At 54.0% G+C, this 14,277-nt stretch overlaps 42 non-coding genes across 42 annotated transcripts; 20 read left to right on the top strand and 22 right to left on the bottom strand.

The window, feature by feature from the left end:
• Positions 1-88: 88 nt before the first annotated feature.
• Positions 89-160, bottom strand: Trnad-guc (transfer RNA aspartic acid (anticodon GUC)). Its single transcript has one exon. It is a non-coding gene; the product is annotated as a tRNA-Asp (tRNA).
• A 111-nt stretch (positions 161-271) lies between these two features.
• Trnai-uau (transfer RNA isoleucine (anticodon UAU)) lies at positions 272-363 on the bottom strand. Its single transcript is given in 2 exon segments — positions 272-307; positions 326-363. It is a non-coding gene; the product is annotated as a tRNA-Ile (tRNA).
• A 443-nt stretch (positions 364-806) lies between these two features.
• Trnar-acg (transfer RNA arginine (anticodon ACG)) lies at positions 807-879 on the top strand. Its single transcript has one exon. It is a non-coding gene; the product is annotated as a tRNA-Arg (tRNA).
• A 283-nt stretch (positions 880-1,162) lies between these two features.
• On the top strand, positions 1,163-1,234 carry Trnam-cau (transfer RNA methionine (anticodon CAU)). Its single transcript has one exon. It is a non-coding gene; the product is annotated as a tRNA-Met (tRNA).
• A 233-nt stretch (positions 1,235-1,467) lies between these two features.
• Trnad-guc (transfer RNA aspartic acid (anticodon GUC)) lies at positions 1,468-1,539 on the bottom strand. Its single transcript has one exon. It is a non-coding gene; the product is annotated as a tRNA-Asp (tRNA).
• Positions 1,540-1,650: 111 nt separating this feature from the next.
• Trnai-uau (transfer RNA isoleucine (anticodon UAU)) lies at positions 1,651-1,742 on the bottom strand. The gene is given in 2 exon segments: positions 1,651-1,686; positions 1,705-1,742. It is a non-coding gene; the product is annotated as a tRNA-Ile (tRNA).
• A 443-nt stretch (positions 1,743-2,185) lies between these two features.
• On the top strand, positions 2,186-2,258 carry Trnar-acg (transfer RNA arginine (anticodon ACG)). Its single transcript has one exon. It is a non-coding gene; the product is annotated as a tRNA-Arg (tRNA).
• A 283-nt stretch (positions 2,259-2,541) lies between these two features.
• Positions 2,542-2,613, top strand: Trnam-cau (transfer RNA methionine (anticodon CAU)). The gene has a single exon. It is a non-coding gene; the product is annotated as a tRNA-Met (tRNA).
• A 233-nt stretch (positions 2,614-2,846) lies between these two features.
• Positions 2,847-2,918, bottom strand: Trnad-guc (transfer RNA aspartic acid (anticodon GUC)). The gene has a single exon. It is a non-coding gene; the product is annotated as a tRNA-Asp (tRNA).
• Positions 2,919-3,029: 111 nt separating this feature from the next.
• On the bottom strand, positions 3,030-3,121 carry Trnai-uau (transfer RNA isoleucine (anticodon UAU)). The gene is given in 2 exon segments: positions 3,030-3,065; positions 3,084-3,121. It is a non-coding gene; the product is annotated as a tRNA-Ile (tRNA).
• A 443-nt stretch (positions 3,122-3,564) lies between these two features.
• Trnar-acg (transfer RNA arginine (anticodon ACG)) lies at positions 3,565-3,637 on the top strand. The gene has a single exon. It is a non-coding gene; the product is annotated as a tRNA-Arg (tRNA).
• A 283-nt stretch (positions 3,638-3,920) lies between these two features.
• On the top strand, positions 3,921-3,992 carry Trnam-cau (transfer RNA methionine (anticodon CAU)). Its single transcript has one exon. It is a non-coding gene; the product is annotated as a tRNA-Met (tRNA).
• A 233-nt stretch (positions 3,993-4,225) lies between these two features.
• On the bottom strand, positions 4,226-4,297 carry Trnad-guc (transfer RNA aspartic acid (anticodon GUC)). The gene has a single exon. It is a non-coding gene; the product is annotated as a tRNA-Asp (tRNA).
• A 111-nt stretch (positions 4,298-4,408) lies between these two features.
• On the bottom strand, positions 4,409-4,500 carry Trnai-uau (transfer RNA isoleucine (anticodon UAU)). Its single transcript is given in 2 exon segments — positions 4,409-4,444; positions 4,463-4,500. It is a non-coding gene; the product is annotated as a tRNA-Ile (tRNA).
• A 443-nt stretch (positions 4,501-4,943) lies between these two features.
• Trnar-acg (transfer RNA arginine (anticodon ACG)) lies at positions 4,944-5,016 on the top strand. Its single transcript has one exon. It is a non-coding gene; the product is annotated as a tRNA-Arg (tRNA).
• Positions 5,017-5,299: 283 nt separating this feature from the next.
• On the top strand, positions 5,300-5,371 carry Trnam-cau (transfer RNA methionine (anticodon CAU)). The gene has a single exon. It is a non-coding gene; the product is annotated as a tRNA-Met (tRNA).
• A 233-nt stretch (positions 5,372-5,604) lies between these two features.
• On the bottom strand, positions 5,605-5,676 carry Trnad-guc (transfer RNA aspartic acid (anticodon GUC)). The gene has a single exon. It is a non-coding gene; the product is annotated as a tRNA-Asp (tRNA).
• Positions 5,677-5,787: 111 nt separating this feature from the next.
• On the bottom strand, positions 5,788-5,879 carry Trnai-uau (transfer RNA isoleucine (anticodon UAU)). Its single transcript is given in 2 exon segments — positions 5,788-5,823; positions 5,842-5,879. It is a non-coding gene; the product is annotated as a tRNA-Ile (tRNA).
• A 443-nt stretch (positions 5,880-6,322) lies between these two features.
• On the top strand, positions 6,323-6,395 carry Trnar-acg (transfer RNA arginine (anticodon ACG)). Its single transcript has one exon. It is a non-coding gene; the product is annotated as a tRNA-Arg (tRNA).
• Positions 6,396-6,678: 283 nt separating this feature from the next.
• Trnam-cau (transfer RNA methionine (anticodon CAU)) lies at positions 6,679-6,750 on the top strand. Its single transcript has one exon. It is a non-coding gene; the product is annotated as a tRNA-Met (tRNA).
• A 233-nt stretch (positions 6,751-6,983) lies between these two features.
• Trnad-guc (transfer RNA aspartic acid (anticodon GUC)) lies at positions 6,984-7,055 on the bottom strand. The gene has a single exon. It is a non-coding gene; the product is annotated as a tRNA-Asp (tRNA).
• Positions 7,056-7,166: 111 nt separating this feature from the next.
• Trnai-uau (transfer RNA isoleucine (anticodon UAU)) lies at positions 7,167-7,258 on the bottom strand. Its single transcript is given in 2 exon segments — positions 7,167-7,202; positions 7,221-7,258. It is a non-coding gene; the product is annotated as a tRNA-Ile (tRNA).
• Positions 7,259-7,701: 443 nt separating this feature from the next.
• On the top strand, positions 7,702-7,774 carry Trnar-acg (transfer RNA arginine (anticodon ACG)). Its single transcript has one exon. It is a non-coding gene; the product is annotated as a tRNA-Arg (tRNA).
• Positions 7,775-8,057: 283 nt separating this feature from the next.
• Positions 8,058-8,129, top strand: Trnam-cau (transfer RNA methionine (anticodon CAU)). Its single transcript has one exon. It is a non-coding gene; the product is annotated as a tRNA-Met (tRNA).
• Positions 8,130-8,362: 233 nt separating this feature from the next.
• On the bottom strand, positions 8,363-8,434 carry Trnad-guc (transfer RNA aspartic acid (anticodon GUC)). The gene has a single exon. It is a non-coding gene; the product is annotated as a tRNA-Asp (tRNA).
• A 111-nt stretch (positions 8,435-8,545) lies between these two features.
• Trnai-uau (transfer RNA isoleucine (anticodon UAU)) lies at positions 8,546-8,637 on the bottom strand. Its single transcript is given in 2 exon segments — positions 8,546-8,581; positions 8,600-8,637. It is a non-coding gene; the product is annotated as a tRNA-Ile (tRNA).
• A 443-nt stretch (positions 8,638-9,080) lies between these two features.
• Positions 9,081-9,153, top strand: Trnar-acg (transfer RNA arginine (anticodon ACG)). The gene has a single exon. It is a non-coding gene; the product is annotated as a tRNA-Arg (tRNA).
• A 283-nt stretch (positions 9,154-9,436) lies between these two features.
• Positions 9,437-9,508, top strand: Trnam-cau (transfer RNA methionine (anticodon CAU)). Its single transcript has one exon. It is a non-coding gene; the product is annotated as a tRNA-Met (tRNA).
• Positions 9,509-9,741: 233 nt separating this feature from the next.
• On the bottom strand, positions 9,742-9,813 carry Trnad-guc (transfer RNA aspartic acid (anticodon GUC)). The gene has a single exon. It is a non-coding gene; the product is annotated as a tRNA-Asp (tRNA).
• A 111-nt stretch (positions 9,814-9,924) lies between these two features.
• Trnai-uau (transfer RNA isoleucine (anticodon UAU)) lies at positions 9,925-10,016 on the bottom strand. Its single transcript is given in 2 exon segments — positions 9,925-9,960; positions 9,979-10,016. It is a non-coding gene; the product is annotated as a tRNA-Ile (tRNA).
• Positions 10,017-10,459: 443 nt separating this feature from the next.
• On the top strand, positions 10,460-10,532 carry Trnar-acg (transfer RNA arginine (anticodon ACG)). The gene has a single exon. It is a non-coding gene; the product is annotated as a tRNA-Arg (tRNA).
• Positions 10,533-10,815: 283 nt separating this feature from the next.
• Trnam-cau (transfer RNA methionine (anticodon CAU)) lies at positions 10,816-10,887 on the top strand. The gene has a single exon. It is a non-coding gene; the product is annotated as a tRNA-Met (tRNA).
• A 233-nt stretch (positions 10,888-11,120) lies between these two features.
• Trnad-guc (transfer RNA aspartic acid (anticodon GUC)) lies at positions 11,121-11,192 on the bottom strand. The gene has a single exon. It is a non-coding gene; the product is annotated as a tRNA-Asp (tRNA).
• A 111-nt stretch (positions 11,193-11,303) lies between these two features.
• On the bottom strand, positions 11,304-11,395 carry Trnai-uau (transfer RNA isoleucine (anticodon UAU)). The gene is given in 2 exon segments: positions 11,304-11,339; positions 11,358-11,395. It is a non-coding gene; the product is annotated as a tRNA-Ile (tRNA).
• Positions 11,396-11,838: 443 nt separating this feature from the next.
• Trnar-acg (transfer RNA arginine (anticodon ACG)) lies at positions 11,839-11,911 on the top strand. Its single transcript has one exon. It is a non-coding gene; the product is annotated as a tRNA-Arg (tRNA).
• Positions 11,912-12,194: 283 nt separating this feature from the next.
• Positions 12,195-12,266, top strand: Trnam-cau (transfer RNA methionine (anticodon CAU)). Its single transcript has one exon. It is a non-coding gene; the product is annotated as a tRNA-Met (tRNA).
• A 233-nt stretch (positions 12,267-12,499) lies between these two features.
• On the bottom strand, positions 12,500-12,571 carry Trnad-guc (transfer RNA aspartic acid (anticodon GUC)). The gene has a single exon. It is a non-coding gene; the product is annotated as a tRNA-Asp (tRNA).
• Positions 12,572-12,682: 111 nt separating this feature from the next.
• Positions 12,683-12,774, bottom strand: Trnai-uau (transfer RNA isoleucine (anticodon UAU)). The gene is given in 2 exon segments: positions 12,683-12,718; positions 12,737-12,774. It is a non-coding gene; the product is annotated as a tRNA-Ile (tRNA).
• Positions 12,775-13,217: 443 nt separating this feature from the next.
• Trnar-acg (transfer RNA arginine (anticodon ACG)) lies at positions 13,218-13,290 on the top strand. Its single transcript has one exon. It is a non-coding gene; the product is annotated as a tRNA-Arg (tRNA).
• A 283-nt stretch (positions 13,291-13,573) lies between these two features.
• Trnam-cau (transfer RNA methionine (anticodon CAU)) lies at positions 13,574-13,645 on the top strand. Its single transcript has one exon. It is a non-coding gene; the product is annotated as a tRNA-Met (tRNA).
• Positions 13,646-13,878: 233 nt separating this feature from the next.
• On the bottom strand, positions 13,879-13,950 carry Trnad-guc (transfer RNA aspartic acid (anticodon GUC)). Its single transcript has one exon. It is a non-coding gene; the product is annotated as a tRNA-Asp (tRNA).
• A 111-nt stretch (positions 13,951-14,061) lies between these two features.
• On the bottom strand, positions 14,062-14,153 carry Trnai-uau (transfer RNA isoleucine (anticodon UAU)). Its single transcript is given in 2 exon segments — positions 14,062-14,097; positions 14,116-14,153. It is a non-coding gene; the product is annotated as a tRNA-Ile (tRNA).
• Positions 14,154-14,277: the final 124 nt, after the last annotated feature.

The raw sequence follows: 14,277 nt of genomic DNA, 5'->3' as shown, positions 1-14,277 counted from the left end.
TACGATTTTGCAGTAACTACATTCCTTGATCGCAACGTTAATGTCCTTTCGGGCCACGCGTGCAACTTTCGCGATATAAAAATCGCACCTCCCCGGCGGGGAATCGAACCCCGGTCTCCCGCGTGACAGGCGGGGATACTAACCACTATACTACCGAGGAACACGCGATCGGTGACTATAATGCACGCACACTTATGTTTCTCAAGCAGGTGATACATCTCAACTCTCGCGTCCCGATGCTTTCAGAGTCAGCTGCTACGAAATAAAAGTATGCCCCAGGTGAGGCTCGAACTCACATCCCCGGCATTGCTCACGGCTACTGCCTTATAACTACCGTGCGCTAACCAATTGCGCCACTGGGGCTACAGCAGAGAGCTTTCAGTTAGCGATACTCACTTTGCTGCCAACCTGTTGTGGCTGCACACCCGTCATAAGATCGTCACCTGCGGCCATACTGCGAATTTAGCACCTGTCTACGAATGCCTCATTCGATTCTTGCTTCATATGCTACACTTACAAGCATATCAACCGCTTGTCCTCGCCGAAAAAAATGCAGAAAAACGCGCGCCTTGCCTTCTGCTACCTGTCCAACAGCGAGGGCAGATGTGTGGCAAGCTCTAAGCCGTGCAGGCGCACCGTGGCCGAGCAGCTGGAGGAGAGGTGCCTTCCTTGGCAGCTCCCTGCAGAGTGCGCAAGACCAGAGTGGCCGCGCCGCCGTTGTCAGTGGACGACATGCAGTTGCCGAGCCACGGAGAACACGTTGCTTTGCGATGTGCACCCGCCTCGTGGTAGAAAACGCAAACAGTGGCCCTGTAGCGCAACGGATAACGCGTCTGACTACGGATCAGAAGATTCCAGGTTCGAATCCTGGCAGGGTCGGCATTTTGTTAGTTGCGGGCGCGTAGCTAGGCAGTGGATTCGAATGTCTCCACCTTCGTGGAGTGCAATGTTAATCCTGAGCATCTCGCAGCTGCATCTCGAGACGATTGCGGTAAATATCGCTTCGTGCAAGCGTCAGCGTAGCGTCAGTCGAGCAAAGTCGAGACAAGTCAAGCTGAGAGATGTTACGCACTTAATTAAACGGTAGGCGCGGGAAACCGACGCAGACAACGCTTTCCAAGTGTCCCATGTCACGCACCGAAGAGCGCGGACGGCTCCACGCAGCAGAGTGGCGCAGTGGAAGCGTGCTGGGCCCATAACCCAGAGGTCCGTGGATCGAAACCACGCTCTGCTAAAATTATTCTTTTTCTTGGGTGCCTCGAGCTCGATCATTAAGCCTGGGGTGAGCTGGTTCAGCGTCAACAGCAACCCCTGTAAGTCGTGAAACGACGACGTCGTGTGAAGAATGCGAGAAACACTTCCTAAGACGCAGACTTTCTTACGATTTTGCAGTAACTACATTCCTTGATCGCAACGTTAATGTCCTTTCGGGCCACGCGTGCAACTTTCGCGATATAAAAATCGCACCTCCCCGGCGGGGAATCGAACCCCGGTCTCCCGCGTGACAGTCGGGGATACTAACCACTATACTACCGAGGAACACGCGATCGGTGACTATAATGCACGCACACTTATGTTTCTCAAGCAGGTGATACATCTCAACTCTCGCGTCCCGATGCTTTCAGAGTCAGCTGCTACGAAATAAAAGTATGCCCCAGGTGAGGCTCGAACTCACATCCCCGGCATTGCTCACGGCTACTGCCTTATAACTACCGTGCGCTAACCAATTGCGCCACTGGGGCTACAGCAGAGAGCTTTCAGTTAGCGATACTCACTTTGCTGCCAACCTGTTGTGGCTGCACACCCGTCATAAGATCGTCACCTGCGGCCATACTGCGAATTTAGCACCTGTCTACGAATGCCTCATTCGATTCTTGCTTCATATGCTACACTTACAAGCATATCAACCGCTTGTCCTCGCCGAAAAAAATGCAGAAAAACGCGCGCCTTGCCTTCTGCTACCTGTCCAACAGCGAGGGCAGATGTGTGGCAAGCTCTAAGCCGTGCAGGCGCACCGTGGCCGAGCAGCTGGAGGAGAGGTGCCTTCCTTGGCAGCTCCCTGCAGAGTGCGCAAGACCAGAGTGGCCGCGCCGCCGTTGTCAGTGGACGACATGCAGTTGCCGAGCCACGGAGAACACGTTGCTTTGCGATGTGCACCCGCCTCGTGGTAGAAAACGCAAACAGTGGCCCTGTAGCGCAACGGATAACGCGTCTGACTACGGATCAGAAGATTCCAGGTTCGAATCCTGGCAGGGTCGGCATTTTGTTAGTTGCGGGCGCGTAGCTAGGCAGTGGATTCGAATGTCTCCACCTTCGTGGAGTGCAATGTTAATCCTGAGCATCTCGCAGCTGCATCTCGAGACGATTGCGGTAAATATCGCTTCGTGCAAGCGTCAGCGTAGCGTCAGTCGAGCAAAGTCGAGACAAGTCAAGCTGAGAGATGTTACGCACTTAATTAAACGGTAGGCGCGGGAAACCGACGCAGACAACGCTTTCCAAGTGTCCCATGTCACGCACCGAAGAGCGCGGACGGCTCCACGCAGCAGAGTGGCGCAGTGGAAGCGTGCTGGGCCCATAACCCAGAGGTCCGTGGATCGAAACCACGCTCTGCTAAAATTATTCTTTTTCTTGGGTGCCTCGAGCTCGATCATTAAGCCTGGGGTGAGCTGGTTCAGCGTCAACAGCAACCCCTGTAAGTCGTGAAACGACGACGTCGTGTGAAGAATGCGAGAAACACTTCCTAAGACGCAGACTTTCTTACGATTTTGCAGTAACTACATTCCTTGATCGCAACGTTAATGTCCTTTCGGGCCACGCGTGCAACTTTCGCGATATAAAAATCGCACCTCCCCGGCGGGGAATCGAACCCCGGTCTCCCGCGTGACAGGCGGGGATACTAACCACTATACTACCGAGGAACACGCGATCGGTGACTATAATGCACGCACACTTATGTTTCTCAAGCAGGTGATACATCTCAACTCTCGCGTCCCGATGCTTTCAGAGTCAGCTGCTACGAAATAAAAGTATGCCCCAGGTGAGGCTCGAACTCACATCCCCGGCATTGCTCACGGCTACTGCCTTATAACTACCGTGCGCTAACCAATTGCGCCACTGGGGCTACAGCAGAGAGCTTTCAGTTAGCGATACTCACTTTGCTGCCAACCTGTTGTGGCTGCACACCCGTCATAAGATCGTCACCTGCGGCCATACTGCGAATTTAGCACCTGTCTACGAATGCCTCATTCGATTCTTGCTTCATATGCTACACTTACAAGCATATCAACCGCTTGTCCTCGCCGAAAAAAATGCAGAAAAACGCGCGCCTTGCCTTCTGCTACCTGTCCAACAGCGAGGGCAGATGTGTGGCAAGCTCTAAGCCGTGCAGGCGCACCGTGGCCGAGCAGCTGGAGGAGAGGTGCCTTCCTTGGCAGCTCCCTGCAGAGTGCGCAAGACCAGAGTGGCCGCGCCGCCGTTGTCAGTGGACGACATGCAGTTGCCGAGCCACGGAGAACACGTTGCTTTGCGATGTGCACCCGCCTCGTGGTAGAAAACGCAAACAGTGGCCCTGTAGCGCAACGGATAACGCGTGTGACTACGGATCAGAAGATTCCAGGTTCGAATCCTGGCAGGGTCGGCATTTTGTTAGTTGCGGGCGCGTAGCTAGGCAGTGGATTCGAATGTCTCCACCTTCGTGGAGTGCAATGTTAATCCTGAGCATCTCGCAGCTGCATCTCGAGACGATTGCGGTAAATATCGCTTCGTGCAAGCGTCAGCGTAGCGTCAGTCGAGCAAAGTCGAGACAAGTCAAGCTGAGAGATGTTACGCACTTAATTAAACGGTAGGCGCGGGAAACCGACGCAGACAACGCTTTCCAAGTGTCCCATGTCACGCACCGAAGAGCGCGGACGGCTCCACGCAGCAGAGTGGCGCAGTGGAAGCGTGCTGGGCCCATAACCCAGAGGTCCGTGGATCGAAACCACGCTCTGCTAAAATTATTCTTTTTCTTGGGTGCCTCGAGCTCGATCATTAAGCCTGGGGTGAGCTGGTTCAGCGTCAACAGCAACCCCTGTAAGTCGTGAAACGACGACGTCGTGTGAAGAATGCGAGAAACACTTCCTAAGACGCAGACTTTCTTACGATTTTGCAGTAACTACATTCCTTGATCGCAACGTTAATGTCCTTTCGGGCCACGCGTGCAACTTTCGCGATATAAAAATCGCACCTCCCCGGCGGGGAATCGAACCCCGGTCTCCCGCGTGACAGGCGGGGATACTAACCACTATACTACCGAGGAACACGCGATCGGTGACTATAATGCACGCACACTTATGTTTCTCAAGCAGGTGATACATCTCAACTCTCGCGTCCCGATGCTTTCAGAGTCAGCTGCTACGAAATAAAAGTATGCCCCAGGTGAGGCTCGAACTCACATCCCCGGCATTGCTCACGGCTACTGCCTTATAACTACCGTGCGCTAACCAATTGCGCCACTGGGGCTACAGCAGAGAGCTTTCAGTTAGCGATACTCACTTTGCTGCCAACCTGTTGTGGCTGCACACCCGTCATAAGATCGTCACCTGCGGCCATACTGCGAATTTAGCACCTGTCTACGAATGCCTCATTCGATTCTTGCTTCATATGCTACACTTACAAGCATATCAACCGCTTGTCCTCGCCGAAAAAAATGCAGAAAAACGCGCGCCTTGCCGTCTGCTACCTGTCCAACAGCGAGGGCAGATGTGTGGCAAGCTCTAAGCCGTGCAGGCGCACCGTGGCCGAGCAGCTGGAGGAGAGGTGCCTTCCTTGGCAGCTCCCTGCAGAGTGCGCAAGACCAGAGTGGCCGCGCCGCCGTTGTCAGTGGACGACATGCAGTTGCCGAGCCACGGAGAACACGTTGCTTTGCGATGTGCACCCGCCTCGTGGTAGAAAACGCAAACAGTGGCCCTGTAGCGCAACGGATAACGCGTCTGACTACGGATCAGAAGATTCCAGGTTCGAATCCTGGCAGGGTCGGCATTTTGTTAGTTGCGGGCGCGTAGCTAGGCAGTGGATTCGAATGTCTCCACCTTCGTGGAGTGCAATGTTAATCCTGAGCATCTCGCAGCTGCATCTCGAGACGATTGCGGTAAATATCGCTTCGTGCAAGCGTCAGCGTAGCGTCAGTCGAGCAAAGTCGAGACAAGTCAAGCTGAGAGATGTTACGCACTTAATTAAACGGTAGGCGCGGGAAACCGACGCAGACAACGCTTTCCAAGTGTCCCATGTCACGCACCGAAGAGCGCGGACGGCTCCACGCAGCAGAGTGGCGCAGTGGAAGCGTGCTGGGCCCATAACCCAGAGGTCCGTGGATCGAAACCACGCTCTGCTAAAATTATTCTTTTTCTTGGGTGCCTCGAGCTCGATCATTAAGCCTGGGGTGAGCTGGTTCAGCGTCAACAGCAACCCCTGTAAGTCGTGAAACGACGACGTCGTGTGAAGAATGCGAGAAACACTTCCTAAGACGCAGACTTTCTTACGATTTTGCAGTAACTACATTCCTTGATCGCAACGTTAATGTCCTTTCGGGCCACGCGTGCAACTTTCGCGATATAAAAATCGCACCTCCCCGGCGGGGAATCGAACCCCGGTCTCCCGCGTGACAGGCGGGGATACTAACCACTATACTACCGAGGAACACGCGATCGGTGACTATAATGCACGCACACTTATGTTTCTCAAGCAGGTGATACATCTCAACTCTCGCGTCCCGATGCTTTCAGAGTCAGCTGCTACGAAATAAAAGTATGCCCCAGGTGAGGCTCGAACTCACATCCCCGGCATTGCTCACGGCTACTGCCTTATAACTACCGTGCGCTAACCAATTGCGCCACTGGGGCTACAGCAGAGAGCTTTCAGTTAGCGATACTCACTTTGCTGCCAACCTGTTGTGGCTGCACACCCGTCATAAGATCGTCACCTGCGGCCATACTGCGAATTTAGCACCTGTCTACGAATGCCTCATTCGATTCTTGCTTCATATGCTACACTTACAAGCATATCAACCGCTTGTCCTCGCCGAAAAAAATGCAGAAAAACGCGCGCCTTGCCTTCTGCTACCTGTCCAACAGCGAGGGCAGATGTGTGGCAAGCTCTAAGCCGTGCAGGCGCACCGTGGCCGAGCAGCTGGAGGAGAGGTGCCTTCCTTGGCAGCTCCCTGCAGAGTGCGCAAGACCAGAGTGGCCGCGCCGCCGTTGTCAGTGGACGACATGCAGTTGCCGAGCCACGGAGAACACGTTGCTTTGCGATGTGCACCCGCCTCGTGGTAGAAAACGCAAACAGTGGCCCTGTAGCGCAACGGATAACGCGTCTGACTACGGATCAGAAGATTCCAGGTTCGAATCCTGGCAGGGTCGGCATTTTGTTAGTTGCGGGCGCGTAGCTAGGCAGTGGATTCGAATGTCTCCACCTTCGTGGAGTGCAATGTTAATCCTGAGCATCTCGCAGCTGCATCTCGAGACGATTGCGGTAAATATCGCTTCGTGCAAGCGTCAGCGTAGCGTCAGTCGAGCAAAGTCGAGACAAGTCAAGCTGAGAGATGTTACGCACTTAATTAAACGGTAGGCGCGGGAAACCGACGCAGACAACGCTTTCCAAGTGTCCCATGTCACGCACCGAAGAGCGCGGACGGCTCCACGCAGCAGAGTGGCGCAGTGGAAGCGTGCTGGGCCCATAACCCAGAGGTCCGTGGATCGAAACCACGCTCTGCTAAAATTATTCTTTTTCTTGGGTGCCTCGAGCTCGATCATTAAGCCTGGGGTGAGCTGGTTCAGCGTCAACAGCAACCCCTGTAAGTCGTGAAACGACGACGTCGTGTGAAGAATGCGAGAAACACTTCCTAAGACGCAGACTTTCTTACGATTTTGCAGTAACTACATTCCTTGATCGCAACGTTAATGTCCTTTCGGGCCACGCGTGCAACTTTCGCGATATAAAAATCGCACCTCCCCGGCGGGGAATCGAACCCCGGTCTCCCGCGTGACAGGCGGGGATACTAACCACTATACTACCGAGGAACACGCGATCGGTGACTATAATGCACGCACACTTATGTTTCTCAAGCAGGTGATACATCTCAACTCTCGCGTCCCGATGCTTTCAGAGTCAGCTGCTACGAAATAAAAGTATGCCCCAGGTGAGGCTCGAACTCACATCCCCGGCATTGCTCACGGCTACTGCCTTATAACTACCGTGCGCTAACCAATTGCGCCACTGGGGCTACAGCAGAGAGCTTTCAGTTAGCGATACTCACTTTGCTGCCAACCTGTTGTGGCTGCACACCCGTCATAAGATCGTCACCTGCGGCCATACTGCGAATTTAGCACCTGTCTACGAATGCCTCATTCGATTCTTGCTTCATATGCTACACTTACAAGCATATCAACCGCTTGTCCTCGCCGAAAAAAATGCAGAAAAACGCGCGCCTTGCCTTCTGCTACCTGTCCAACAGCGAGGGCAGATGTGTGGCAAGCTCTAAGCCGTGCAGGCGCACCGTGGCCGAGCAGCTGGAGGAGAGGTGCCTTCCTTGGCAGCTCCCTGCAGAGTGCGCAAGACCAGAGTGGCCGCGCCGCCGTTGTCAGTGGACGACATGCAGTTGCCGAGCCACGGAGAACACGTTGCTTTGCGATGTGCACCCGCCTCGTGGTAGAAAACGCAAACAGTGGCCCTGTAGCGCAACGGATAACGCGTCTGACTACGGATCAGAAGATTCCAGGTTCGAATCCTGGCAGGGTCGGCATTTTGTTAGTTGCGGGCGCGTAGCTAGGCAGTGGATTCGAATGTCTCCACCTTCGTGGAGTGCAATGTTAATCCTGAGCATCTCGCAGCTGCATCTCGAGACGATTGCGGTAAATATCGCTTCGTGCAAGCGTCAGCGTAGCGTCAGTCGAGCAAAGTCGAGACAAGTCAAGCTGAGAGATGTTACGCACTTAGTTAAACGGTAGGCGCGGGAAACCGACGCAGACAACGCTTTCCAAGTGTCCCATGTCACGCACCGAAGAGCGCGGACGGCTCCACGCAGCAGAGTGGCGCAGTGGAAGCGTGCTGGGCCCATAACCCAGAGGTCCGTGGATCGAAACCACGCTCTGCTAAAATTATTCTTTTTCTTGGGTGCCTCGAGCTCGATCATTAAGCCTGGGGTGAGCTGGTTCAGCGTCAACAGCAACCCCTGTAAGTCGTGAAACGACGACGTCGTGTGAAGAATGCGAGAAACACTTCCTAAGACGCAGACTTTCTTACGATTTTGCAGTAACTACATTCCTTGATCGCAACGTTAATGTCCTTTCGGGCCACGCGTGCAACTTTCGCGATATAAAAATCGCACCTCCCCGGCGGGGAATCGAACCCCGGTCTCCCGCGTGACAGGCGGGGATACTAACCACTATACTACCGAGGAACACGCGATCGGTGACTATAATGCACGCACACTTATGTTTCTCAAGCAGGTGATACATCTCAACTCTCGCGTCCCGATGCTTTCAGAGTCAGCTGCTACGAAATAAAAGTATGCCCCAGGTGAGGCTCGAACTCACATCCCCGGCATTGCTCACGGCTACTGCCTTATAACTACCGTGCGCTAACCAATTGCGCCACTGGGGCTACAGCAGAGAGCTTTCAGTTAGCGATACTCACTTTGCTGCCAACCTGTTGTGGCTGCACACCCGTCATAAGATCGTCACCTGCGGCCATACTGCGAATTTAGCACCTGTCTACGAATGCCTCATTCGATTCTTGCTTCATATGCTACACTTACAAGCATATCAACCGCTTGTCCTCGCCGAAAAAAATGCAGAAAAACGCGCGCCTTGCCTTCTGCTACCTGTCCAACAGCGAGGGCAGATGTGTGGCAAGCTCTAAGCCGTGCAGGCGCACCGTGGCCGAGCAGCTGGAGGAGAGGTGCCTTCCTTGGCAGCTCCCTGCAGAGTGCGCAAGACCAGAGTGGCCGCGCCGCCGTTGTCAGTGGACGACATGCAGTTGCCGAGCCACGGAGAACACGTTGCTTTGCGATGTGCACCCGCCTCGTGGTAGAAAACGCAAACAGTGGCCCTGTAGCGCAACGGATAACGCGTCTGACTACGGATCAGAAGATTCCAGGTTCGAATCCTGGCAGGGTCGGCATTTTGTTAGTTGCGGGCGCGTAGCTAGGCAGTGGATTCGAATGTCTCCACCTTCGTGGAGTGCAATGTTAATCCTGAGCATCTCGCAGCTGCATCTCGAGACGATTGCGGTAAATATCGCTTCGTGCAAGCGTCAGCGTAGCGTCAGTCGAGCAAAGTCGAGACAAGTCAAGCTGAGAGATGTTACGCACTTAGTTAAACGGTAGGCGCGGGAAACCGACGCAGACAACGCTTTCCAAGTGTCCCATGTCACGCACCGAAGAGCGCGGACGGCTCCACGCAGCAGAGTGGCGCAGTGGAAGCGTGCTGGGCCCATAACCCAGAGGTCCGTGGATCGAAACCACGCTCTGCTAAAATTATTCTTTTTCTTGGGTGCCTCGAGCTCGATCATTAAGCCTGGGGTGAGCTGGTTCAGCGTCAACAGCAACCCCTGTAAGTCGTGAAACGACGACGTCGTGTGAAGAATGCGAGAAACACTTCCTAAGACGCAGACTTTCTTACGATTTTGCAGTAACTACATTCCTTGATCGCAACGTTAATGTCCTTTCGGGCCACGCGTGCAACTTTCGCGATATAAAAATCGCACCTCCCCGGCGGGGAATCGAACCCCGGTCTCCCGCGTGACAGGCGGGGATACTAACCACTATACTACCGAGGAACACGCGATCGGTGACTATAATGCACGCACACTTATGTTTCTCAAGCAGGTGATACATCTCAACTCTCGCGTCCCGATGCTTTCAGAGTCAGCTGCTACGAAATAAAAGTATGCCCCAGGTGAGGCTCGAACTCACATCCCCGGCATTGCTCACGGCTACTGCCTTATAACTACCGTGCGCTAACCAATTGCGCCACTGGGGCTACAGCAGAGAGCTTTCAGTTAGCGATACTCACTTTGCTGCCAACCTGTTGTGGCTGCACACCCGTCATAAGATCGTCACCTGCGGCCATACTGCGAATTTAGCACCTGTCTACGAATGCCTCATTCGATTCTTGCTTCATATGCTACACTTACAAGCATATCAACCGCTTGTCCTCGCCGAAAAAAATGCAGAAAAACGCGCGCCTTGCCTTCTGCTACCTGTCCAACAGCGAGGGCAGATGTGTGGCAAGCTCTAAGCCGTGCAGGCGCACCGTGGCCGAGCAGCTGGAGGAGAGGTGCCTTCCTTGGCAGCTCCCTGCAGAGTGCGCAAGACCAGAGTGGCCGCGCCGCCGTTGTCAGTGGACGACATGCAGTTGCCGAGCCACGGAGAACACGTTGCTTTGCGATGTGCACCCGCCTCGTGGTAGAAAACGCAAACAGTGGCCCTGTAGCGCAACGGATAACGCGTCTGACTACGGATCAGAAGATTCCAGGTTCGAATCCTGGCAGGGTCGGCATTTTGTTAGTTGCGGGCGCGTAGCTAGGCAGTGGATTCGAATGTCTCCACCTTCGTGGAGTGCAATGTTAATCCTGAGCATCTCGCAGCTGCATCTCGAGACGATTGCGGTAAATATCGCTTCGTGCAAGCGTCAGCGTAGCGTCAGTCGAGCAAAGTCGAGACAAGTCAAGCTGAGAGATGTTACGCACTTAGTTAAACGGTAGGCGCGGGAAACCGACGCAGACAACGCTTTCCAAGTGTCCCATGTCACGCACCGAAGAGCGCGGACGGCTCCACGCAGCAGAGTGGCGCAGTGGAAGCGTGCTGGGCCCATAACCCAGAGGTCCGTGGATCGAAACCACGCTCTGCTAAAATTATTCTTTTTCTTGGGTGCCTCGAGCTCGATCATTAAGCCTGGGGTGAGCTGGTTCAGCGTCAACAGCAACCCCTGTAAGTCGTGAAACGACGACGTCGTGTGAAGAATGCGAGAAACACTTCCTAAGACGCAGACTTTCTTACGATTTTGCAGTAACTACATTCCTTGATCGCAACGTTAATGTCCTTTCGGGCCACGCGTGCAACTTTCGCGATATAAAAATCGCACCTCCCCGGCGGGGAATCGAACCCCGGTCTCCCGCGTGACAGGCGGGGATACTAACCACTATACTACCGAGGAACACGCGATCGGTGACTATAATGCACGCACACTTATGTTTCTCAAGCAGGTGATACATCTCAACTCTCGCGTCCCGATGCTTTCAGAGTCAGCTGCTACGAAATAAAAGTATGCCCCAGGTGAGGCTCGAACTCACATCCCCGGCATTGCTCACGGCTACTGCCTTATAACTACCGTGCGCTAACCAATTGCGCCACTGGGGCTACAGCAGAGAGCTTTCAGTTAGCGATACTCACTTTGCTGCCAACCTGTTGTGGCTGCACACCCGTCATAAGATCGTCACCTGCGGCCATACTGCGAATTTAGCACCTGTCTACGAATGCCTCATTCGATTCTTGCTTCATATGCTACACTTACAAGCATATCAACCGCTTGTCCTCGCCGAAAAAAATGCAGAAAAACGCGCGCCTTGCCTTCTGCTACCTGTCCAACAGCGAGGGCAGATGTGTGGCAAGCTCTAAGCCGTGCAGGCGCACCGTGGCCGAGCAGCTGGAGGAGAGGTGCCTTCCTTGGCAGCTCCCTGCAGAGTGCGCAAGACCAGAGTGGCCGCGCCGCCGTTGTCAGTGGACGACATGCAGTTGCCGAGCCACGGAGAACACGTTGCTTTGCGATGTGCACCCGCCTCGTGGTAGAAAACGCAAACAGTGGCCCTGTAGCGCAACGGATAACGCGTCTGACTACGGATCAGAAGATTCCAGGTTCGAATCCTGGCAGGGTCGGCATTTTGTTAGTTGCGGGCGCGTAGCTAGGCAGTGGATTCGAATGTCTCCACCTTCGTGGAGTGCAATGTTAATCCTGAGCATCTCGCAGCTGCATCTCGAGACGATTGCGGTAAATATCGCTTCGTGCAAGCGTCAGCGTAGCGTCAGTCGAGCAAAGTCGAGACAAGTCAAGCTGAGAGATGTTACGCACTTAATTAAACGGTAGGCGCGGGAAACCGACGCAGACAACGCTTTCCAAGTGTCCCATGTCACGCACCGAAGAGCGCGGACGGCTCCACGCAGCAGAGTGGCGCAGTGGAAGCGTGCTGGGCCCATAACCCAGAGGTCCGTGGATCGAAACCACGCTCTGCTAAAATTATTCTTTTTCTTGGGTGCCTCGAGCTCGATCATTAAGCCTGGGGTGAGCTGGTTCAGCGTCAACAGCAACCCCTGTAAGTCGTGAAACGACGACGTCGTGTGAAGAATGCGAGAAACACTTCCTAAGACGCAGACTTTCTTACGATTTTGCAGTAACTACATTCCTTGATCGCAACGTTAATGTCCTTTCGGGCCACGCGTGCAACTTTCGCGATATAAAAATCGCACCTCCCCGGCGGGGAATCGAACCCCGGTCTCCCGCGTGACAGTCGGGGATACTAACCACTATACTACCGAGGAACACGCGATCGGTGACTATAATGCACGCACACTTATGTTTCTCAAGCAGGTGATACATCTCAACTCTCGCGTCCCGATGCTTTCAGAGTCAGCTGCTACGAAATAAAAGTATGCCCCAGGTGAGGCTCGAACTCACATCCCCGGCATTGCTCACGGCTACTGCCTTATAACTACCGTGCGCTAACCAATTGCGCCACTGGGGCTACAGCAGAGAGCTTTCAGTTAGCGATACTCACTTTGCTGCCAACCTGTTGTGGCTGCACACCCGTCATAAGATCGTCACCTGCGGCCATACTGCGAATTTAGCACCTGTCTACGAATGCCTCATTCGATTCTTGCTTCATATGCTACACTTACAAGCATATCAACCGCTTGTCCTCGCCGAAAAAAATGCAGAAAAACGCGCGCCTTGCCTTCTGCTACCTGTCCAACAGCGAGGGCAGATGTGTGGCAAGCTCTAAGCCGTGCAGGCGCACCGTGGCCGAGCAGCTGGAGGAGAGGTGCCTTCCTTGGCAGCTCCCTGCAGAGTGCGCAAGACCAGAGTGGCCGCGCCGCCGTTGTCAGTGGACGACATGCAGTTGCCGAGCCACGGAGAACACGTTGCTTTGCGATGTGCACCCGCCTCGTGGTAGAAAACGCAAACAGTGGCCCTGTAGCGCAACGGATAACGCGTCTGACTACGGATCAGAAGATTCCAGGTTCGAATCCTGGCAGGGTCGGCATTTTGTTAGTTGCGGGCGCGTAGCTAGGCAGTGGATTCGAATGTCTCCACCTTCGTGGAGTGCAATGTTAATCCTGAGCATCTCGCAGCTGCATCTCGAGACGATTGCGGTAAATATCGCTTCGTGCAAGCGTCAGCGTAGCGTCAGTCGAGCAAAGTCGAGACAAGTCAAGCTGAGAGATGTTACGCACTTAATTAAACGGTAGGCGCGGGAAACCGACGCAGACAACGCTTTCCAAGTGTCCCATGTCACGCACCGAAGAGCGCGGACGGCTCCACGCAGCAGAGTGGCGCAGTGGAAGCGTGCTGGGCCCATAACCCAGAGGTCCGTGGATCGAAACCACGCTCTGCTAAAATTATTCTTTTTCTTGGGTGCCTCGAGCTCGATCATTAAGCCTGGGGTGAGCTGGTTCAGCGTCAACAGCAACCCCTGTAAGTCGTGAAACGACGACGTCGTGTGAAGAATGCGAGAAACACTTCCTAAGACGCAGACTTTCTTACGATTTTGCAGTAACTACATTCCTTGATCGCAACGTTAATGTCCTTTCGGGCCACGCGTGCAACTTTCGCGATATAAAAATCGCACCTCCCCGGCGGGGAATCGAACCCCGGTCTCCCGCGTGACAGGCGGGGATACTAACCACTATACTACCGAGGAACACGCGATCGGTGACTATAATGCACGCACACTTATGTTTCTCAAGCAGGTGATACATCTCAACTCTCGCGTCCCGATGCTTTCAGAGTCAGCTGCTACGAAATAAAAGTATGCCCCAGGTGAGGCTCGAACTCACATCCCCGGCATTGCTCACGGCTACTGCCTTATAACTACCGTGCGCTAACCAATTGCGCCACTGGGGCTACAGCAGAGAGCTTTCAGTTAGCGATACTCACTTTGCTGCCAACCTGTTGTGGCTGCACACCCGTCATAAGATCGTCACCTGCGGCCATACTGCGAATTTAGCACCTGTCTACGAATGCCTCA

This window comes from Schistocerca nitens, chromosome 9 (genome assembly GCF_023898315.1).
Source record: "Schistocerca nitens isolate TAMUIC-IGC-003100 chromosome 9, iqSchNite1.1, whole genome shotgun sequence".
Taxonomy (NCBI): Eukaryota; Metazoa; Arthropoda; class Insecta; order Orthoptera; family Acrididae; genus Schistocerca; species Schistocerca nitens.
This window is presented reverse-complemented; position numbering and strand designations above follow the sequence as displayed.